Genomic DNA, 23939 nt, shown 5'->3' with positions numbered 1-23939 from the left:
GTTTCTGCTGAATGATTGTCACGTGTTGCAGCACGCACTTTCAGCCTGTAAATGGAAACAACCTCTAATAGTTTGGAGTGTGCGGATTGTGTCCACACATCCAGACCGCCGTGAGTCTGGTGCTGCCCGGGGAGCTGGCCAAGCACCGGGTGACCGAGTATTCCAGCTCCAATAAATCTGCACAATGTACAGACAAAAAAACACAGATAACACAACGGCTCTTTTAATAGCCACCCACAGCCTCTCTGATGGAGCCGCAAGTTCAATGCATTCCAGCCAACGTCCGTCCAATGAGCCAATCTTCAGAAAAACAGTAACACTGCCCCATTTTAATATTTGTTTCTGTCGAACCTAATATTTATCAAGAAAATCACTTCTATTCGAACTCGGCTAAAAGTTTCAAAATTGAATTTAAAATCAGTTCACTTGAGACCAATAGTTTGTTGTGTGAATGAATGGGAGTTGGTCTTACCGCAGGTAATGGGTACACATCCAGATAGGGGATGGGTGACCAACAGGAAGAGCAGCGGAAGGAAGGTAGTGCAGGGGTCCCCTGTGGTCATCCCCCTGCAAAACAGATACACCGCTTTGGGTACTCTTTAGGGGGATGACTCATCAGGGGAGAGTAGCAGCCGCCAAGTTCATGGCACCGTGGGTGGCTCTGCTGCACAGGAGGGCAGGAAAAAGAGTGGGAGAGCTATAGTGGTAGGGGATTCTATCGTAAGGGGAATAGATAGACGATTCTGCGGCCGCAACCGAGACTCCAGCATGATATGTTGCCTCCCTGGTGCAAGGGTCAAAGATGTCTCAGAGCGGGTGCAGGACATTTTTAAGGAAGAGGATGAACAGCCAGTTGTCGTGGGGCATATAGGTACCAACGATATAGGTAATAAACGGGATGAGGTGCTACAAGAGGAATTTAGGGAGCTAGGAGCTAAATTAAAAAGTAGGACCTAAAAAGTAGTAAACCCGGGATTGCTACCAGTGTCACGCGCAAGTCAGAGTAGGAATCGCAAGATAGCTCAGATGAATACGTGGCTTGAGGAGTGGTGCAGAAGGGAGGGATTCAAAGTCCGGGGCATTGGAACCGGTTCTGGGGGAGGTGGGACCAGTAGAAACCGAACGGTCTGCACCAAGGCAGGACCGGAACCAATGTCCTGGGGGAGTGTTTGCTGGTGCTGTTGGGGAGGATTAAACTAACATGGCAGGGGGATGGGACTCTGTGCAGGGAAACAGAGTGAAGCAGAATGGGTGCAGCAGTAAAAGATCGAAAGAAAAAAAGTAAAAGTGGAGGGCAGAGAAACCTATGGCAAAAAGCAAAAAGGGCCACAGTACATCCAAATTCTAAATGACCAATTGTGTTAAAAAGACAAGCGAAGGCTCTGTGCCTCAATGCGAGGAGTATTCAGAATAAGGTGGAATAATTAATTGTACAGATAGTAGTTAATGGATATGATGTAAATGCCATCACGGAGACATGGCTCCAGGATGGCCACGACTGGGAACTCAACATAAAGGTATATTCAACATTACGGTAGGATAGACAGAAAGGAAAAGGAGGGAGGGTGGCATTGCTGGTTAAAGAGGAAATAAATGCAATAGTATGGAAGGACATTACCTTGGATGAAGTGGAATCAGTATGTGGAGCTGCGGAAATCCAAAGGGCTGAAAATGCTAGCGGGAGTTATGTACAGACCACCAAACAGTAGTAGTGAGGTTGGGGACAGCATCAAACAAGAAATTAGGGATGCGTGCAATAAAGGTACAACAGTTATCATGGGCGACTTTAATCTACATATTGATTGGGCTAACCAAACTGGTAGCAATGCGGTGGAGGAGGATCTCCTGGAGTGTATTATGGATGGTTTTCTAGACCAATATGTCCAGGAACCAACTAGAGGGCTGGCCATCCTAGACTGGGTGATATGTAATGAGAAGGGACTAATTAGCAATCTTGTTGTGCGAGGCTCCTTGGGGAAGAGTGACCATAATATGGTAGCATTCTTTATTAAGATGTAGAGTGACACAGTTAATTCAGAGACGATGGCCCTGAACTTAAGGAATGGTAACTTCGATGGTATGAGGCGTGAATTGGCTAGAATAAACTAGCAAATAATACTTAAAGGGTTGAGAGTGGATAGGTAATGGTAAACATTTAAAGATCACATGGATGAACTTCAACAATTGTACATCCCTGTCTGGAGTAAAAATAAAACGGCGAAGGTTGCTAAACCGTGGCTGACAGTGGAAATTAAGGATAGTGTTAAATCCAAGGAAGAAGCATATAAATTGGCCAGAAAAAGCAGCAAACCTGAGGACTGGTATAAATTTTGAATGCAGCAGAGGAGGACAAAGGCTTTAATTATCAGGGGAAAATAGAGTATGAGCGGAAGCTTGCCGGGAACATAAAAACTGACTGCAAAAGCTTCTATAGTTATGTGAAGAGAAAAAGATAAGTAAAGACAAATGTAGATCCTTTGCAGTCAGATTCAGGTGAATTTATATTATAAAGTATAATACATTTGTTCTGTCTTCACGAAGGAAGACAAAAATAACCTTCCGGAAATACTAGGGGACCGAGGGTCTAGCGAGAGGGAGGAGCTGAAGGAAATCCTTATTAGTCAGGAAATTATGTTAGGGAAATTGATGGGATTGAAGGCTGATACATCTCGAGGGCCTGATAGTCTGCATCCCAGAGCACTTAAGGAAGTGGACCTAGAAATAGTGGATGTATTGGTGATCATTTTCCAACATTCGATAGGCTCTGGATCAGTTACTATGGATTGGAGGGTAGCTAATGTAGCCCCACTTTTTAAAAAACGAGGGAAAAAGAAAACAGGGAATTAGAGTCTGACATTGATAGTGGGGAAAATGCTTGAATCAATTATTAAAGATGTAATAGCAGCGCGTTTGGAAAGCAGTGACAGGATCAGTCCAAGTTAGCATGGATTTATGAAAGGGTAATCATGTTTGACAAATCTTCTAGAATTTTTTCAGGATGTAACTAGTAGAGTGGAAAATGGAGAACCAGTGGATGTGGCGTATTCGAACTTTCAAAAGGCTTTTGACAAGGTCCCACACAAGAGATTGGTGTGCAAAATTTAGGCACACGGCATTGGGGGTAAAGTATTGACGTGGATTGAGAACTGATTGGCAGACAGAAAGCAAAGAGTAGGCAGGCAGTTACGATTGTGGTAACGCAAGGTTCAATGCTGGGACCCGAGTTATTTACAATATACATTAATGATTTAGATGAAGGAATTGAATGTAATATCTCCAAGTTTGCAGATGACACTGAGCTAGGTGTTAGTGCGAACTTTGAGGAGGATACTAAGAGGCTACAGGTTGACTTGGACAGGTTAGGTGATTGTGCAAGTGCATGGCAGATGCAGTATAATGTAGATAAATGTGAGTTATCACTTTGGTGACAAAAACAGGAAAGCAGAATATTATCTGAATGGTGATAGATTAGGAAAATGGGAGGTGCAACGAGACCTGGGTGTCATGGGACATCAGTCATTGAAAGTTGACATACAGGTACAGCAGGCGGTGAAGGAGGCAAATGGCGAGATGAATTGAGTAAAGGAACAGTGAGGTCTTACTGCAGTTGTACAGGGCCACACCTTGTATATTGTGTACAGTGTTGGTCTCCTAATATGAGGAATGACATTCTTGCTATTGACGGAGTGCAGTGAAGGTTCACCAGACTGATTCCCGGGATGACTGGATTAAAATATAAAGAAAGACTGGATCGACTGGGCTTATATTCGCTGGAATTTGGAAGAATGAGAGGGGATCTCATAGAAACATATAATATTCTGACGAGATTGGACAGGTTAGACGCAGGAAGAATGTTTCCGATGTTGTGGACGTCCAGAACCAGGGGACACTGTCTAAGGATAAGGGGTAAGCCATTTCGGACCGAGATGAGGAAAATCTTCTTCACTCAGATAAATGTGAACCTGTGGAATTCTCTCGCAATAAAAGTTATTCAGGCCAGTTTGTTCGATATATTGAAAAGGGAGTTGGATGTGGCCCTTTCGGCTAAAGGAATCAAGGGGTTAGGAGAGAAATCAGGAATGAGTACTGAAGTTGCATGATCAGCCAAGATAATATTAAGTGGTGCTGCAGGCCCGAAAGGCCGAATGGCCTATTCCTGCACCTATTTTCTATGTTTCTATGACCCTTTGCCGTTTGCAACCGGTTCCTTAGCCAAACGTCCAATGACCCTCTGCAACTTGGCCCTCAGTCACTGGTCCCTTAGCCCTCGCCACCGGTTATTTCGCTCTCAGCAACAAGGCACCTGGCCCTTAGCAACTGGTCCCTTTGCTCACATTCACCAACACTTGACCCTCAGCCACTAGTCCCTTCACGCTCAGCCACCCGATCCTTAGCCCTCAGCTACCAGTCGTTTCGCTCCTAGCAGCAAGCACTTGGACCATACCAACCGTTCCCTTGGCCATTAGCAATCGGTCTCTTGGCCCTTAGCAGCCAGTCCCCTGGCCCTCAACCACCAGTCCCATGGCCCTTGACAACCGGTCCTAAAGCCCTCGGCAACCGGTCCCATGGCCCTCAGCAATTGGCCCCTTGGACCTTAGCGACTGGTCTCTTGGCCCTTAGCAATTGGCACCTTGGCCCTTAGCAACAGGTCTCTTGGCCGTCAGCCACCAGTCAATTGGCCCTTAGCAAACCGTCACATGGCCCTTAGCAAACGGTTTCTTGGCCACAAGCAACCGGTCCTTTGGCCCTTAGCAGAGACTCCCTTGGCCCACAGCAACCAACACTTGGCCCTTAGCAACTGGTGCTTTGGCCCTCAGCCACCAGCCCCTTGGCCCTCAGTCACCGGTTATTTTCCCCTCAACAACCTGTCTCTTGTCCTTTAAAAACCGGTCCCTTGGCCCTTAGCAACCAGTCCCTTGGCCCTTGGCAAGCGGTCCCTTGGCTCAAAGCAACTGGTCTCGTCGTCCTCTACCACCATCGCTTTGCCCTCAGCCACCAGTAACTTGGCCCTCTACAACCGGTCCTTTGGTCCTTAGCAACCGGTCCCGTGGACCTTAGCAGACAATCCCATGGCCCTCAGCCACCAGTCCCATGGCCTCGGCAACAAGTCGCTTAGCCCTCAGCAGCTGGTCCATTGCCGCTCAACAACCGGACCCTTGCCGCTTAGCAGACAACCCTTGGCCCTCAGCAACCGGTCCCTTAGTCACAGGTCCATTGGCCCTCAGCAACTTGGCCCTCAGCAACTTGGCCCTCAGCAACCAGCCCCTTGACCCTCCGCAACCAGCCCCTTGCCGCTTAGCAGACAACCCTTGGCCCTCAGCAACCGGTCCCTCAGTCACAGGTCCGTTAGTCCTCAGCAACTTGGCCCTCAGCAACTTGGCCCTCAGCAACCAGCCCAGTGGCCCTCCGCAACCAGCCCCTTGGCGGTTAGCAGCCAACACTTGCCACTTAGCATCAGGTCCCTTCGCCCTGAGCAACCGGCCCTTAGCCCTCAGCCACTGGGCGTTTCGCTCTTAGCAACAAGAAACTTGGCCCTTAGTGTTAATACGGATTCTTGTTCCCTCAATCTGGTTCAGCGAATACACAGACGCGAACACCTCTTTGCCTTTTGTGTAAAAGACCTTCATTGAAGATTCTAATCCCGGCCGGGACTTGTCAAGACAAAGGGACACTCTCAATCAGAGCCTGTTTACCTATCCCTGGACAAGCTCCTTTACAGCGCGAAAAGCACAGTAGTTATACATTTTCAAAACAGAACACATTTGATTAGCACTTGGTCTATACAATCCCTTTCTGCCTCCCACCCCCTCCCCCCGAGTACGTCCAATAGCAGGCAAGAAAGTCTCCCAATTAGGGCCTGTATCAGGGTCAGGTTAGTTATAGCTTTGCTACACTGTCTTCCTTTATCAGTAAAGAGCCTAATTAGTTTCCCTTCCTCCTTATCAGAAAAAGCCATGACTTTTCTCCCCCTATCTCGGATTGCTTTCTTTCTTTGTGCCGCCTTGCGTCTTTCTCATGACCCGTGTTTAACCTCAACCTCAACTCTTGGTAACCCCTTTCTTTTCTGTTGATTCTGCAGTTGTCTGCATCTTGACATTTCTTTAGCTATTTTCCCATGATTCCCTATCTCCATCCTTTTGCCACATTCTCTATCCATCGACCACATTCACAACACTTCTTTACACATTCTCATTAGCAACCTGTCCCTTGGCCCTAAGGAACCGATGCCCTAACACTTAGTGACAAGTTGCTTGACACTCAGCCGCCCGATCCTTGGTCCTTCGCAACCCGTTCCTTGGCCCTTAGCAACCAGTTCCTTGGTCCTTAGCAACCAGTCCCATGGCCCTTAGCAGCCGGTCCCTTGGCCCTTATGCAGTATAATGTGGATAAATGTGAGGTTATTCACTTTGGTAGCAATAACAGGACGGCAGATAATTATCTGAATGGTGACAGATTAGTAAAAGGGGAGGTGCAAAGAGACTTGGGTGTCATGGTACATCAGTCATTGAAGGTAGGCATGCAGGTACAACAGGTAGTAATTCATAGCGAGGGGATTTGAGTAATGTAGCAGGGCGGTCTTACTGCAGTTGCACAGGGCCTTGGTGAGACCACACCTTGAGTATTGTGTTCAGTTGTGGTCTCCTATTCTTAGTAAGGACATGCTTGCTTTTGAGGGAGTGCAGCGAAGGTTCACCAGACTGATTCCCGGGATGGCAGGACTGACATATGAGGAAAGAATTGATCGACTCGGCTTATACTCACTGAAATTTAGAAGAATGACAGGTGATCTCAAAGAAACTTTTAACATTCTGATGGGACTGGACAGGTTAGATGCAGGAAGAATGTTGCCGATGTTGGGGAAGTCCAGAACCAGGGGTCACACTCTAAAGATAAGGGGTAAGCCATATAGGACCGAGATGAGGAGAGACTTTTTCACCCAGAGAGTTGTGAATCTGTGGAATTCTCTACGATAGAAAGTTGTTGAGTCCAGTTCGTTGGGCATATTCAAAAGGGAGATAGATGTCACCTTTACGGATAAAAGATCAGGGGATATGGAGGCAAGGCAGGGGTGGGGTACTGAGGTTGTATGATCTGCCATGATCATATTGAATGGTAGTGCAGGCTCGAAGGGCCGAATGGCCTACTCCTGCACCTATTTTCCATGTTTCTTTGTTTAGCCACTGGTCCCTTGGCTCTTAGCAACCGGTCCCTTGGCTCTTAGCAACCGGTCCCTTGGTCCATAGCAACCGGTCTCTTGATGCTAAGAAAACGGTCCCTTGTCCCTTAGCAACCGTTCTCTTGTCAGTTAGCAGCCAACACTTGCCACTTAGCCCTCAGCCACTGGTCGTTTCGCTCGAAGCAGCAAGGCACTTGGCCCTTAGCAACCAGTCCGTTGCCCCATAGCAACTGGTCCGTTGCTCCATAGCAACCAACACTTGGCTCTTCGCAACCGGTGCCTTGGCCCTCAGCCACCAGAAACTTCATGCTCAGCCACCCGATCCTTAGCCCTCAGCCACCGGTCCTTTTGCTTCTAGCAGCAAGGCACTTGGGCCTTACGAACCAGTCCCTTGGCCCTTAGCAACTGATCGTTGGCCCTTAGCAACTGGTCCCTTGGCCATTAGCAACTGATCCCTTGGCCCTTAGCAACTAGTCTCTATTCCCTTAGCAATTGGAACCTTGGCCCTCTGCCACCAGTGCCAAGGATCTCAGCAACCAGTCACTTGGGCCTTGGCACCCACTTATTGCATCTAAGCAAACAGTCCCTTGGCCCTGAACCACCATGGCTTATCCCTCAGCCACCGTTCCCTAAGCCCTCAGCCACCATTCCCTTTGTCCTCCGCAACCGGTCCCGTGGCCCTCAGCAACCGGTCCCGTGGCCCTCATCAACCGGTCCCCTGGCATTCATCAACCGGTCCCCTGGCCCTCATCAACCGGTCCCGTGGCCCTCATCAACCGGTCCCCTGGCCCTCATCAACCGGGCCCCTGGCCCTCAGCCACCGGTCATTTGGGCTTCATCAACCGGTCCCCTGGCCCTCATCAACCGGTCCCGTGGCCCTCATCAACCGGTCCCGTGGCCCTCATCAACCGGTCCCGTGGCCCTCATCAACCGGGCCCCTGACCCTCAGCCACCGGTCATTTGGGCCTTAGCAGACAGTCTTTTGGCCCTCAGGATCCAGTCCCTTGACCTTCAATCACCAGTCCCATAGCACTTAGCAACTGGTCCCTTGGCGCTTAGCGACTGGTCCCTTGGCCCTTAGCAACTGCTCCCTTGGCCCTTAGCAACTGGTCCCTTGGCCCTTAGCAACTGGTCTCTTGGCCCTTAGCAACTGATCCTTTGCCCTTAGCAACTGGTCCCATAGCCCTTAGCAACTGGTCCTTGGCCCTTAGCAACTGGTCCCATAGCCCTTAGCAACTGGTCCCTTGGCCCTTAGCAACTGGTCCTTGGCCCTTAGCAACTGGTCCCTTGGCCCTTAGCATCTGGTCCCTTGGCCCTCAGCAACTGGTCCCTTGGCCCTTAGCAACTGGTCCCATATCCCTTAGCAACTGGTCCTTGGCCATTAGCAACTGGTCCCTTGACCCTTAGCAACTGGTCCCTTGGCCCTTAGCAACTGGTCCCATATCCCTTAGCAACTGGTCCCTTGGCCCTTAACAACTGGTCCCTTGGCCCTTAGCAACTGGTCCCTTGGCCGTTAGCAACTGGTCCCATATCCCTTAGCAACTGGTCCCTTGGCCCTTAGCAACTGGTCCCTTGGCCCTTAGCAACTGGTCTCTTGGCCCTTAGCAACTCGTCCCATATCCCTTAGCAACTGGGCCCTTGGCCCTTAGCAACTGGTCCCTTGGCCCTTAGCAACTGGTCCCTTTGGCCCTTAGCAACTGGTCCCTTGGCCCTTAGCAACTGGCCCCTTGGCACTTAGCTACTGGTCCCTTGGCCCTTAGCAACTGGTCCCTTGGCCCTTAGCAACTGGTCCCTTGGCCTTTAGCAAATCGTCCGTTGGACCTTAGCAACTCGTCCCTTGGCCCTTAGCAACTGGTCCCTTGGCCCTTAGCAACTGGTCCCTTGGCCCTTAGCAACTCGTCCCTTGGCCCTTAGCAACTGGTCCCTTGGCCCTTAGCAACTGGTCCCTTGGCCCTTAGCAACTGGTCCCTTGACCCTTAGCAACTGGTCCCTTGGCCCTTCGCAATTCAGTCCCTTGGCCCTTCGCAAGCAGGCCTTTGGCCCTTAGCAACCAGGCCCTTGTCCTGTTGCAACAGTAACCTCGGCCCTTAGCAAATAGTCTCTCGGCCCATAGCAATCAGTCTCTTGGCACTCTGCCATCAGTGCCAAGGCCTTCGGCAACCATTCACTTGGGCATTAGCACCCAACCATTAGGTCTAAGCAACCGGTGCCTTGGCCCTGAACCACCATGGCTTTGCCCTCAGCATCCAGCAGTTTTGCCCTCAGCCACCAGTCTCTTGGCTCCTCAGCCACCAGTCCCTTGGCCTTTACCAACAGCTCCATTGGCCTGAGCAACTGGTCGCTTGGACCTAAGCAACCAGGCCCTTGGCACATAGCAACCAGGCCCTTGGCCTTTAGCAACTGCTCTCTTTACCCTCGCAACTTGTCTCTCAGCCCTTAGCAACCGGTCTCTTGGCACTCTGCCACCAGTGCCAAGGCCCTCAGCAATCATTCACTTGGCCCTCAGCCAGCAGTCCCTTGGCTCTCAGTCACCAGTCCCCTGGCCCTCAGCCACCAGTCCATTGGCCCTCAGCCACCAGTCCCTTGGCCCTCAGCAACCAGTCCCTTGGCCAGCTGATCATTTGGTCTGTGGAACTGGTCATTTGGCCCTTAGCAAATGGTCATTTGGCACTTAGCAATCAGCCTCTTGGCCCTTAGCAACGGGTCACTTCAACCTGAGCAGCGGGTCCCTTGGCCTTAGCAACTGGTCCTTGCTGCTTCGCAACCAATACCTTTGCCTGAGGATACTGGTCCCTTGGCCCTAAGCAACAGGTCCTTTGTCCTGAGCAACCGGTCTCTTGGCCCTCAGCCACCGGTTCCTTCGCCCTGAGCAACAAATCCATTCGCCCTTAGCAACTGGTTCCTTGGCCTCCAGCAACCAACATTTGGCCCTTAGCAACAGGTGCTTTGGCCCTCAGTGACAAGTCCCTTGACATTCAGCCGCCTGGTCCTTAGCGTCAATCACCTGTTGTTTTGCTCTTAGCATCCGGTTCCTTGGCACTCAGCAACCGGTTCCATGACCTCAGCAACCGTTCACTTGGCCCTGAACAAACGGTCCCTTGCCACGGATCAACCGGTTCCATCTCCCTGAGCAACCGTCCTTAGCCCTCAGCATCTGGTCCCTTGGCCCTCAACAACCGGTCCTTTGGTTCTCAGCAACCAGTCCCTTGAGTCTAAGGAACGGGTCCCTTAGCCCTTAGCACTGGTCCCTTGGCCCTGAGCAACTGGTCCCTTGGCCCTTAGCAACTGGTCCCTTGGCCCTCAGCAACTGGTCCCTTGGCCCTTAGCAACCAGTCCCTTAGCCCTTAGCAACCAGTCCCTTGGCCCTTAGCAACTATTCCCTCACCCCTGAGCAGCCGGTCCCTTGGCCATTAGCAACAGGTCCTTAGGCCGTTAGCAGCCAATACTTGCCACTTAGCAACCAGTCTCTTCGCCCTCAGCCACTGGACTCTTCGCCCTGAGCAACCGGAGCTCAGCTCTCAGCCACTGGTTGTTTCGCTCTTAGCAGCAAGGCACTTGGCCCTCAGCCACCAGTCCCTTCACGCGCAGCCACCAGATCGTGAGCCCTCAGCCAGCAGTCATAGAAACATAGAAACATAGAAACATAGAAAATAGGTGCAGGAGTAGGCCATTCGGCCCTTCTAGCCCGTGCCGCCATTCAATGACTTCATGGCTGTACATGCAACTTCAGTACACCCTTCCTGCTTTCTCGCCATACACCTTGATCCCCCTAGTAGTAAGGACTTCATCTAACTCCCTTTTGAATATAATTAGTGAATTGGCCTCAACAACTTTCTGTGGTAGAGAATTCCACAGGTTCACCACTCTCTGGGTGAAGAAATTTCTCCTCATCTCGGTCCTAAATGGCTTACCCCTAATCCTTGGACTGTGACCCCTGGTTCTGGACTTCCCCAACATCGGGAACATTCTTCCTGCATCTAACCTGTCTAAACCCGTCAGAGTTTTAAACATGTCTATGAGGTCCCCTCTCAATCTTCTGAACTCCAGTGAATACAAGCCCAGTTGATCCAGTCTTTCTTGATAGGTCAGTCCCACCATCCCAGGAATCAGTCTGGTGAACCTTCGCTGCACTCCCTCAATAGCAAGAATGTCCTTCCTCAAGTTAGGAGACCAAAACTGCACACAATACTCAGGTGTGGTCTCACCAAGGCCCCGTACAACTGTAGCAACACCTCCCTGCCCCTGCACTCAAATCCCCGCGCTATGAAGGCCAACATGCCATTTGCTTTCTTAACCGCCTGCTGTACCTGCATGTCAACCTTCAATGACTGATGTAACATGACAATCAGGTCTCGTTGCACCTTCCCTTTTCCTAATCTGTCACCATTCAGATAATAGTCTGGCTCTCTGTTTTTACCACCAAAGTGGATAACCTCACATTTATCCACATTATACTTCATCTTCCATGCATTTGCCCACTCACCTAACCTATCCAAGTCACTCTGCATCCTCATAGCATCCTCCTCGCAGCTCACACTGCCACCCAACTTAGTGTCATCCGCAAACTTAGAGATACTACATTTAATCCCCTCGTCTAAATCATTAATGTACAATGTAAACAGCTGGGGCCCCAGCACAGAACCTTGCGGTACCCCACTAGTCACTGCCTGCCATTCTGAAAAGTACCCATTTACTCCTACTCTTTGCTTCCTGTCTGACAACCAGTTCTCAATCCATGTCAGTACACTACCCCCAATCCCATGTGCTTTGACTTTGCACATTAATCTCTTGCATGGGACCTTGTCGAAAGCCTTCTGAAAGTCCAAATATACCAAATCAACTGGTTCTCCCTTGTCCACTTTACTGGAAACATCCTCAAAAAATTACATAAGATTTGTCAAGCGTGATTTCCCTTTCACAAATCCATGCTGACTTGGACGTATCATGTCACCTCTTTCCAAATGCGCTGCTATGACATCCTTAATAATTGATTCCATCATTTTGCCCACTACTGAGGTCAGGCTGACCGGTCAATAATTCCCTGTTTTCTCTCTCCCTCCTTTTTTAAAAAGTGGGGTTACATTGGCTACCCTCCACTCGATAGGAACTGATCCAGAGTCAATGGAATGTTGGAAAATGACTGTCAATGCATCCGCTATTTCCAAGGCCACCTCCTTAAGTACTCTGGGATGCAGTCCATCTGGCCCTGGGGAGTTATCGGCCTTCAATCCCATTAATTTCCCCAACACAATTTCCCAACTAATAAGGATTTCCCTCAGTTCCTCCTCCTTACTAGAGCCTCTGACCCCTTTTATATCCGGAATGTTGTTAGTGTCCTCCTTTGTGAATACCGAAATAAAGTACTTGTTTATTGGTCCGCCATTTCTTTGTTCCCCGCTATGACTTCCCCTGATTCTGAATGCAGGGGACCGACGTTTGTCTTTACTAACCTTTTTCTCCTTACATATCAATAGAAACCTTTGCAGTCCGACTTAATGTTCCCTGCAAGGTTCTTCTCGTCCTCCATTTTCCCTGCCCTAATCAAATCCTTTGTCCTCCTCTGCTGAGTTCTAAATTTCTCCCAGTCCCCAGGTTCACTGCTATTTCTGGCCAATTTGTATGCCAATTCCTTGGCTTTAATACTATCCCTGATTTCCCTTGATAGCCACGGTTGAGCCACTTCCCTTTTTTATTTTTACTCCAGACATGAATGTACAATTGTTGTAGTTCATCCATGCGGTCTCTAAATGTCTGCCATTTCCATCCACAGTCAACCCCTTTAGTATCATTCGCCAATTTATCCTAGCCAATTCATGCCTCATACCTTCAAAGTTACCCATCTTAAGTTCTGGACCATGGTCTCTGAATTAACTGTTTCATTCTCCATCCTAATGCAGAATTGCACCATATTTTAGTCACTCTTCCCCAAGGGGCCTCGCACAACGAGATTGCTAATTAATCCTCTCTCATTACACAACACCCAGTCTAAGATGGCCTCCCCCCCAGTTGGTTCCTCGACATATTGGTCTAGAAAACCATCCCTTATGCACTCCAGGAAATCCTCCTCCACCGTATTGCTTCCAGTTTGGCTAGCCCAATCTGTGTGCATATTAAAGTCATCCATTATAACTGCTTCACCTTTATTGCATGCACCCCTAATTTCCTGTTTGATGCCCTTCCCAACATCACTAATACTGTTTGGAGGTCTGTACACTACTCCCACTGACGTTTTTTGTCCTTTGGTGTTCTGCAGCTGTACCCATATAGATTCAACATCATCCAAGCTAATGTCTTTCCTAACTATTGCATTAATCTCCTCTTTAACCAGCAATGCTGCACCACCTCCTTTTCCTTTTATTCTATCCTTCCTGAATGTTGAATACCCATGGATGTTGAATTCCCAGCCCTGATCATCCTGGAGCCAGGTCTGCGTAATCCAAATCACACCATATTTGTTAACATCTATTTGCACACTTAATTCATCCACCTTATTACGGATATTCCTTGCATTAAGACACAAAGTCTTCAGACTTGTTTTTTTTAAAACCCTTTGTCCTTTTAGAATTTTGCTGTACAGTGGCCCTTTTTGTTCTTTTTCTTGAGTTTCTCTGCCCTCCACTTTTCCTCATCTCCTTTCTGTCTTTTGCTTTTGCCTCCTTTTTTGTTGCCCTCTGTCTCCCTGCATTGGTTTCCATCCCCCTGCCATATTAGTTTAACTCCTCCCCAACAGCACTAGCAAAATCTCCCCCGAGGAAATTGGTTCCAGTCCTGCCCAGGTGCAGACCGTCCGGTTTGTACTGGTCCCACCTCCCCCAGAACCGGTTCCAATGCCCCAGGAATTTGAATCCCTCCCTGCTGCACCACTGTTCAATCCACGTATTTATCGTTTCGTTCCTAACAGCAAGGCACTTGCCCCTTAACAAAAAGTCCATTGGCCCTTACCAACCGCTCCCTTGGCCCTTAGCAACTAGGCTCTTGGCCCTTAACAACTGTTCTGTTGGACCTTAGCAACCAGTCTGTACACCCTTGGCAACTGGTTGTTTGGCTCTCTGTCACCAGTACCAAGTCCCTCGGCAACTGGTCGCTTGGCCCTCAGAACCCAACCCTTGGCTCTAAGCAACCAGTCCCTTGGCCCTGATCCACCATTGCTTTGCCCTCAGCAACAAGCTGTTTTCCGTCAGCCGCCGGTCCCTTCACCCTGAACCACCAGTCTTTTCGCCCTTAGCAACTGGTTCCTTGGCTCACAGCAACCAACATTTGGCCTTTACCAACCTGTGCTTTGGCCCTCAGTGAAAAGTCCCTTGACAATCAGCTGCCCGATCCTTAGCCCTCAGTCACCGGTTATTTTGCTCTTAGCATCCAGTCCCTTGGCAACCAGTCCCTCGGCCCTTAGCAACCAGTCCCTCGGCCCTTAACAACCGGTCTCTCGGCCCTTAGCAACAGGTCCCTCGGCCATTGGCAACCGGTCCCTCGGCCCTTAGCAAGCGGTCCCTCGGCCCTTGGCAACCGGGCCCTCGGCACTTGGAAACCGGGCCCTCAGCCCTTGGCAACCGGGCCCTGGGTGCAAAGCAACTGGCCCATTTGCCATTAGCAGCCAACACTTGCCACTTACCAACCGATCTCGTCGCCCTCAGCCACTGGTCCCTTCGCCCTGAGCAAAGGTTCCTCAGCCCTCAGCCCCTGGTCATTTCGCTCTTAGCAGCAAGGCACTTGGCCCTTAGCAACCAGTCCTTTGGCCCGTAGCAACCGGTCCCTTGCCCAATAGCAACCAACATTGGCCCATAGCAACCAGTGCCTTGGCCCTCAGCAACCAGGCCCTTCATGCTCAGTCACCCGATCCTAAGCCCACGGCCTCCGGTCGTTTCGCTCTTGGCAGCAAGGCACTTGGTGCTTACCAAGCAGTCCCTTGGCCCTTACCAACCGGTCCCTTGGCCCTTACCAACCAGTCCCTTGGCCCTGACCAACCGGTCGCTTGGCCCTGACCAACCGGTCCCTTGGCCCTTACCAAACAGTCCCTTGGCCCTGACCAACCGGACCCTTGGCCCTGACCAACTGGATCGTTGCCCCTTACCAACAGCTCCTTTGCACTTACCAACTGGTCACTTGGCCCTTAACAACCAGGCCGTTGGCCCTTAGCAACTGCTCCCTTGACCCTAAGCAACTTTTCTCTCGGCCCTTAGCAACTGGTCTCTTGGCCCTCTGCCACCAGTGCCAAGGCCCTCGGCAACCATTCACTTGGCCATTAGCACCCAACGCTTAGCTCTAAGCCACCAGTCCCTTGGCCATGACCCACCATGGCTTTTCCCTCAGCAACCAGCAGTTCTGCCCTCAGCAACCAGTCCTTGCCCCTCAGCCACCAGTACCTTGGCTCTCAACCACCGGTCCTTTTGGCCTTCAGCCACTGATCCCCTTGGCCATAAGCAATTGGTCATTTGGCCCTCAGCAATTGGTCATTTGGCCCTTAGAAACTGGTTCTTTAGCACTTAGCAATCAGTCTCTTGGCCCTTAGCAAAGAGTCACTTCACCTTGAGAAACGGGTCACTTCGCCCTTCGCAACTGGTCCCTTGGTGCTTAGGAACCAGTCCCTTTGCCCGAAGCAACAAGTCACTTGGCCCGAAGCAACAGGTCCCTTTGTACTGAGCAACCAGTCCCTTGGCCCTAAGGAATCGGTCCCTTGGCCCGAAGGAACCGGTCCCTTGGCCCGAAGGAACCGGTCCCTTGACGATTAGTAACCATTCCGTTTGGCCCTTAGCAACCAGTCTTTTGGCTCTTAGCAACCAGAACCTCGGCCCTTAGCAACCAGTCCCTCGACCCTCAGTAGGCGGTCCTTCGCCCTTAGCAACCAGTCCCTTGGTGTAAAGCAACCGGTCCCTTGGCCCTTAGCAGCTGGACCATTTGCCATTAGCAGCCAATACTTGCCACTTGGCAATCAGTCTCTTCGCACTCAGCCACTGGTCCCTTCGCCCTGACCAACGTTTCCTCAGCCCTCAGCCACTGGTCATTTCGCTCTTAACGGCACAACACTTGACCCGTAGCAACCGGTCCCTTGCCCCACAGCAACCAACAATGGCACTTAGCAAGCAGTGCCTTGGCTGTCAGCGACCAGTCCCTTCTTGCTCAGTCACCCGATCCAAAGTCGACAACCTCCGGTCGTTTCGCTCTTGGCAGCAAGGCACTTGGTGCTCACCAACTGGACCATTGGCCCTTACCAACTGGACCCTTGGCCCTTACCAACAGCCTCTTTGCAGTTAGCAACTGGTCACTTGGCCCTGAACAACCAGGCCGTTGGCCCTTAGCAACTGCTCCCTTGACCCTTAGCAACTTTTCTCTAGGTACTGAGCAACTGGTCTCGTGGCCCTCTGCCACCAGTGCCAAGGCCCTCGGCAACCATTCACTTGGCCAATAGCACCCAACGATTGGTTCTAAGCAACCAGTCCCTTGGCCCTGACCCACCATGGCTTTGTCCTCAGCAACCAGCAATTTTGCCCTCAGCAACCAGTCCCTTGGCCCTCAGCCACCTGTATCTTGGCTCTCAACCAACAGTCCCTTTGGCCCTCAGCCACTGATCCCCTTGGCCCTAAGCAACTGGTCATTTGGCCCTAAGCAATTGCTCATTTGGCCCTGAGCAACTGGTTATTTGGCACTTAGCAATCAGTCTCTTCGCCCTTAGCAACGGGTCACTTCACCCGAAGCAACAGGCCCCTTGGCCCTAAGGAACCGGTCCCTTGGCCCTAAGGAACCGGTCCCTTGGCCCGAAGGAACCGGTCCCTTGACCCTAAGGAACCAGTCCCTTGGCCCGAAGGAACTGGTCCCTTGGCCCTGAGGATCCGGTCCCTTGGCCCGAAGGAACCGATCCCTTGGCCCTAAGGAACCGGTCCCTTGGCCCGAAGGAACCGGTCCCTTGGCCCAAGGAACCGGTCCCTTGGCCCGAAGGAACTAGTCCCTTGGCCATTAGCAGTCAACACTTGCCACTTAGCAAACAGTCCCTTCGCCCTCAGCCACTGGTCTCTTCGGCCTGAGCAACCGGACCTCAGCTCTCAGCCACCAGTCGTTTCGTTCCGAGCAGCAAGGCACTTGCCCCTTAACAAAAAGTCCCTTGGCCCTTACCAACCAGGCTCTTGGCCCTTAGCAACTATTCTGTTGGCCCTTAGCAGCCAGTCTGTACTCCCTTGGCAATCGGTTGTTTGGCTCTCTGGCACGTCTGCCAAGGCCCTCAGCCACCGGTCCCTTCGCCCTGAGCCCTGAGCAACTGGTTCCGTGCCCAGAGCAACCAACATTTGGCGTTTACCAACTGGTGCTTTGGCCCTCAGTGACAAGTCCCTTGACACTCAGCCGCCTGATCCTTAGCCCTCAGTCACCGGTTGCTTTGCACTTAGCAACCAGTCCCTTGGCCCTTAGCAACCAGTCCCTTGGCCTTTAGCAACCAGTCCCTTGGCCCTTAGCAACCAGTCCCTTGGCCCTTAGAAACCAGTCCCTTGGCTCTCAGCAACCAGACTCTTGCACATTAGCAATTGGCCCATTTGCCGTTAGCAGCCAACACTTGCCACTTAGCAACTGGTGTCTTCGCCCTCAGCCACTGGTCCCTTCACCCTGAGCAACGTTTCCTCAGCCGTCAGCTCTTGGCGGCAAGGCACCTGGCCCTCAGCAATCAGTCCTTTGGCCCATAGCAACCGGTCCCTTGCCCCACAGCAACCAACATTGGCCCATAGCAATCAGTGCCTTGGCCCTCAGCCATCAGTCCCTTCATGCTCAGTCACCCAATCCTAAACACACAGCATCCAGTCGTTTCACTTCTAGCAGCAATGCACTTGGTGCTTACCAACCAGTCCCTTGGCCTTTATCAACCGGGGCCTTGGCCTTTATCAATCGGTGCCTTGGCCTTTATCAACTGGTGCCTTGGCCTTTATCAACCGGTGCCTTGACCTTTATCAATCGGTGCCTTTGCCTTTATCAACCGGTGCCTTGGCCTTTATCAATCGGTGCCTTGGCCTTTATCAACTGGTGCTTTGGCCTTTATCAACCGGTGCCTTGGCCTTTATCAATCGGTGCCTTGGCCTTTATCAATCGGTGCCCTGGCCTTTATCAATCGGTGCCTTGGCATTTATCAACAGGTGCCTTGGCGTTTATCAACCGGTGCCTTGGCCTTTATCAACCGGTGCCTTGGCCTTCATTTACTGGTGCCTTGGCATTTATCAACTGGTGCCTTGGCCTTTATCAATCTGTGCCTTGGCCTTTATCAACTGGTGCCTTGGCCTTTATCAATCGGTGCCTTGGCCTTTATCAATCGGTGCCTTGGCCTTTATCAACCGGTGCCTTGGCCTTTATGAACCGGTGCCTTGGCCTTTATCAACCGGTGCCTTGGCCTTTATCAACCGGTGCCTTGGCCTTTATCAATCGGTGCCTTGGCCTTTATCAACCGGTGCCTTGGCCTTTATCAACCGTTGCCTTGGCCTTTATCAACTGGTGCCTTGGCCTTTATCAACAGGTGCCTTGGCCTTTATCAACCGGTGCCTTGGCCTTTATCAACCAGTCCCTTGGCCTTTATCAACCGGTGCCTTGGCATTTATCAATCGGTGCCTTGGCTTTTTCAACCGGTGCCTTGGCCTTTATAAACCGGTGCCTTGGCCTTTATCAACTGGTGCCTTGGCCTTTATCAACCGGTTTCTTGGCCTTTATCAATCGGTGCCTTGGCCTTTATCAACCAGTGCCTTGGCCTTTATCAATCGGTGCCTTGGCCTTTATCAATCGGTGCCTTGGCCTTTATCAAGCGGTGCCTTGGCGTTTATCAACCGGTGCCTTGGCCTTTATCAACTGGTTTCTTGGCCTTTATCAATCGGTGCCTTGGCCTTTATCAACCGGTGCCTTGGCCTTTATCAACCGGTGCCTTGGCCTTTATCAACCGATGCCTTGGCCTTTATCAACCGGTGCCTTGGCCTTTATCAACCGGTTTCTTGGCCTTTATCAATCGGTGCCTTGGCCTTTATCAACCGGTGCCTTGGCCTTTATCAACCGGTGCCTTGGCCTTTATCAACCGATGCCTTGGCCTTTATCAACCGGTGCCTTGGCCTTTATCAACCGGTGCCATGGCCTTTATCAACCGGTGCCTTGGCCTTTATCAACCGGTGCCTTGGCCTTTATCAACCGGTGCCTTGGCCTTTATCAACCGGTGCCTTGGCCTTTATCAACCGGTGCCTTGGCCTTTATCAACCGGTGCCTTGGCCTTTATCAATCGGTGCCTTGGCCTTTATCAACCGGTGCCTTCACCTTTTTCAATCGGTGCCTTGGCCTTTATCAATCGGTGCCTTGGCCTTTATCAACCGGTGCCTTGGCCTTTAACAACCGGTGCCTTAGCCTTTATCAACCGTTGCCTTGGCCTTTATCAACCGGTGCCTTGGCCTTTATGATTCGGTGCCTTGGCCTTTATCAACCAGTGCCTTGGCCTCCATCAACCGGTGCCTTGGCCTTTATCAACCAGTTCCTTGGCCTTTATCAACCGGTGCCTTGGCCTTTATCAACCGGTGCCTTGGCCTTTATCAATCGGTGCCTTGGCCTTTATCAACCGGTGCCTTGGCCTTTATCAATCGGTGCCTTTGCTTTTATCAACCGGTGCCTTGGCCTTTATCAATCGGTGCCTTGGCCTTTATCAACCGGTGCGTTGGCCTTTATCAATCGGTGCCTTGGCCTTTATCAACCGGTGCCTTGGCGTTTATCAACCTGTGCCTTGGCCTTTATCAACCAGTGCGTTGGCCTTCATCAACTGGTGCCTTGGCATTTATCAACCGGTGCCTTAGCCTTTATCAACCGGTGGCTTGGCCTTTATCAACCGGTGCCTTGGCCTTTATCAATCGGTGCCTTGGCCTTTATCAACCGGTGCCTTGGCCTATATCAACCGGTGCCTTGGCCTTTATCAACAGGTGCCTTGGCCTTTATCAATCGGTGCCTGGCCTTTATCAATCGGTGCCTGGCCTTTATCAACCGGTGCGTTGGCGTTTATCAACCGGTGCCTTGTCCTTTATCAACCGGTGACTTGGCCTTTATCAACTCGTGCTTTGGCCTTTATCAACCGGTGCCTTGGCCTTTATCAACCGGTGCCTTAGCCTTTATCAACCGGTGGCTTGGCCTTTATCAACCGGTGCCTTGGCCTTTATCAACCGGTGCCTTGGCCTTTATCAACCGGTGCCTTGGCCTTTATCAACCGGTGTCTTGGCCTTTATCAACCGGTGCCTTGGCCTTTATCAACCGGTGCCTTGGCCTTTATCAATCGGTGCCTTGGCCTTCATCAACCGGTGCCTTTATCAACTGGTGCCTTGGCCTTTATCAACCGGTGCCTTGGCCTTTATCAATCGGTGCCTTGGCCTTTATCAACCGGTGCCTTGGCCTTTATCAACCGGTGCCTTGGCCTTTATCAACTGGTGCCTTGGCCCTTATCAATCGGTGCCTTGGCCTTTATCAACCTGTGCCTTGGCCTTTATCAACCAGTGCCTTGGCCTTTATCAACCGGTGCCTTGGCCTTTATCAACTGGTGCCTTGGCCTTTATCAATTGGTGCCTTGGTCTTTATCATCCGGTGCCTTGGCCTTTATCAACCGGTGCCTTGGCCTTTATCAACCGGTGCCTTCGCCTTTATCAACCGGTGGCTTGGCCTTTATCAACCGGTGCCTTGGCCTTTATCAACCGGTGAGTTGGCCTTTATCAACTCGTGCTTTGGCCTTTATCAACAGGTGCCTTCGCCTTTATCAACCGGTGCCTTCGCCTTTATCAACCGGTGCCTTGGCCTTTATCAATCGGTGCCTTGGCCTTTATCAACCGGTGCCTTGGCCTTTATCAACTGGTGCCTTGGCCTTTATCAATCGGTGCCTTGGCCTTTATCAACCGCTGCCTTGGCCTTTATCAACTGGTGCCTTGGCCTTTATCAATCGGTGCCTTGGCCTTTATCAACCGGTGCCTTGGCCTTTATCAACCGGTGCCTTGGCCTTTATCAACCGGTTTCTTAGCTTTATCAATCGGTGCCTTGGCCTTTATCAATCGGTGCCTTGGCCTTTATCAACCGGTGCCTTGGCCTTTATCAACCAGTGCCTTGGCCTTTATCAATTGGTGCCTTGGTCTGTATGAATCGGTGCCTTGGCCTTTATCAATCGGTGCCTTGGCCTTTAATATCCGGTGCCTTGGCCTTTATCAACCGGTGCCTTGGCATTTATCAACCGGTGCCTTGGCCTTTATCAACCGGTGCCTTGGCCTTTATCAACCGATGCCTTGGCCTTTATCAACTGGTGCCTTGGCCTTTATCAATCGGGGCCTTGGCGTTTATCAACCGGTGCCTTGGCCTTTATCAACCGGTGCCTTGGCCTTTATCAACCGATGCCTTGGCCTTTATCAACCGGTGCCTTGGCTTTTATCAACCGGTGCCTTGGCCTTTATCAACCGGTGCCTTGGCATTTATCAACCGGTGCCTTGGCCTTTTTCAATAGGTGCCTTGGCCTTTATCAACCGGTGCCTTGGCCTTTATCAACTGGTGCCTTGGCCTTTATCAACCGGTGCCTTGGCCTTTATCAACCGGTGCCTTGGCCTTTATCAACCGGTGCCTTGGCCTTTATCAACCGATGCCTTGGCCTTTATCAACCGGTGCCTTGGCTTTTATCAACCGGTGCCTTGGCCTTTATCAACCGGTGCCTTGGCCTTTATCAACCAGTGCCTTGGCCTTTATCAACCGGTGCCTTGGCCTTTATCAACTGGTGCCTTGGCCTTTATCAATTGGTGCCTTGGTCTTTATCAACCGGTGCCTTGGCCTTTATCAACCGGTGCCTTGGCCTTTATCAACCGGTGCCTTCGCCTTTATCAACCGGTGGCTTGGCCTTTATCAACCGGTGCCTTGGCCTTTATCAACCGGTGACTTGGCCTTTATCAATTGGTGCCTTGGTCTTTATCAACCGGTGCCTTGGCCTTTATCAACCGGTGACTTGGCCTTTATCAATTGGTGCCTTGGTCTTTATCAACCGGTGCCTTGGCCTTTATCAACTGGTGCCTTGGCCTTTATCAATTGGTGCCTTGGTCTTTATCAACCGGTGCCTTGGCCTTTATCAACCGGTGCCTTGGCCTTTATCAACCGGTGCCTTCGCCTTTATCAACCGGTGGCTTGGCCTTTATCAACCGGTGCCTTGGCCTTTATCAACCGGTGACTTGGCCTTTATCAACCGGTGCCTTGGCCTTTATCAACTCGTGCTTTGGCCTTTATCAACAGGTGCCTTGGTCTATATCAACCGGTGCCTTGGCCTTTATCAACAGGTGCCTTAGCCTTTATCAACCGGTGGCTTGGCCTTTATCAACCGGTGCCTTGGCCTTTATCAACTGGTGCCTTGGCCTTTATCAACCGGTGCCTTGGCCTTTATCAACCGGTGCCTTGGCCTTTATCAACCGGTGCCTTGGCCTTTATCAACCGGTGCCTTGGCCTTTATCAATCGGTGCCTTGGCCTTTATCAACCGGTGCCTTGGCCTTTATCAACCGGTGCCTTGGCCTTTATCAACTGGTGCCTTGGCCTTTATCAATCGGTGACTTGGCCTTTATCAACCGGTGCCTTGGCCTTTATCAACTGGTGCCTTGGCCTTTATCAATTGGTGCCTTGGTCTTTATCAACCGGTGCCTTGGCCTTTTTGAACCGGTGCCTTGGCCTTTATCAACCGGTGACTTAGCCTTTATCAACCGGTGGCTTGGCCTTTATCAACCGGTGCCTTGGCCTTTATCAACCGGTGCCTTGGCCTTTATCAATCGGTGCCTTGGCCTTTATCAACCGGTGCCTTGGCCTTTACCAACCGGTGCCTTGGCCTTTATCAACCAGTGCATTGGCCTTTATCAACCGGTGCCTTGGACTTTATCAACCGGTGCCTTGGCCTTTATCAACCGGTGCCTTGGCCTTTATCAACCGGTTTCTTAGCTTTATCAATAGGTGCCTTGGCCTTTATCAATCGGTGCCTTGGCCTTTATCAATCGGGGCCTTGGCGTTTATCAACCGGTGCCTTGGCCTTTATCAACCGGTGCCTTGGCCTTTATCAACCGGTGCCTTGGCCTTTATCAACCGATGCCTTGGCTTTTATCAACCAGTGCATTGGCCTTTATCAACCGGTGCCTTGGCCTTTATCAACCGGTTTCTTAGCTTTATCAATCGGTGCCTTGGCCTTTATCAATCGGTGCCTTGGCCTTTATCAACCGGTGCCTTGGCATTTATCAATCGGTGCCATGGCCTTTATCAACCGGTGCCTTGGCCTTTATCAACCAGTGCCTTGGCCTTTATCAATTGGTGCCTTGGTCTGTATGAATCGGTGCCTTGGCCTTTATCAATCGGTGCCTTGGCCTTTAATATCCGGTGCCTTGGCCTTTATCAATCGGTGCCTTGGCCTTTATCATTCGGTGCATTGGTCTTTATCAACCGGTGCCTTGGCCTTTATCAACCGGTGCCTTGGCCTTGATCAACCGATGCCTTGGCCTTTATCAACCGGTGCCTTCGCTTTTATCAACCGGTGCCTTGGCCTTGATCAACCGATGCCTTGGCCTTTATCAACCGGTGCCTTGGCCTTTATCAACCGATGCCTTGGCCTTTATCAACCGGTGCCTTGGCCTTTATCAACCGGAGCCTTGGCCTTGATCAACCGATGCCTTGGCCTTTATCAACCGGTGCCTTGGCTTTTATCAATCGGTGCCTTGCCCTATATCAACTGGTGCCTTGGCCTTTATCAATCGGTGCCTTAGCCTTTATCAATCGGTGCCTTGG

The sequence above is a fragment of the Pristiophorus japonicus genome, unplaced genomic scaffold, assembly GCF_044704955.1.
Source record: "Pristiophorus japonicus isolate sPriJap1 unplaced genomic scaffold, sPriJap1.hap1 HAP1_SCAFFOLD_30, whole genome shotgun sequence".
Taxonomy (NCBI): domain Eukaryota; kingdom Metazoa; phylum Chordata; class Chondrichthyes; family Pristiophoridae; genus Pristiophorus; species Pristiophorus japonicus.
This window is presented reverse-complemented; position numbering follows the sequence as displayed.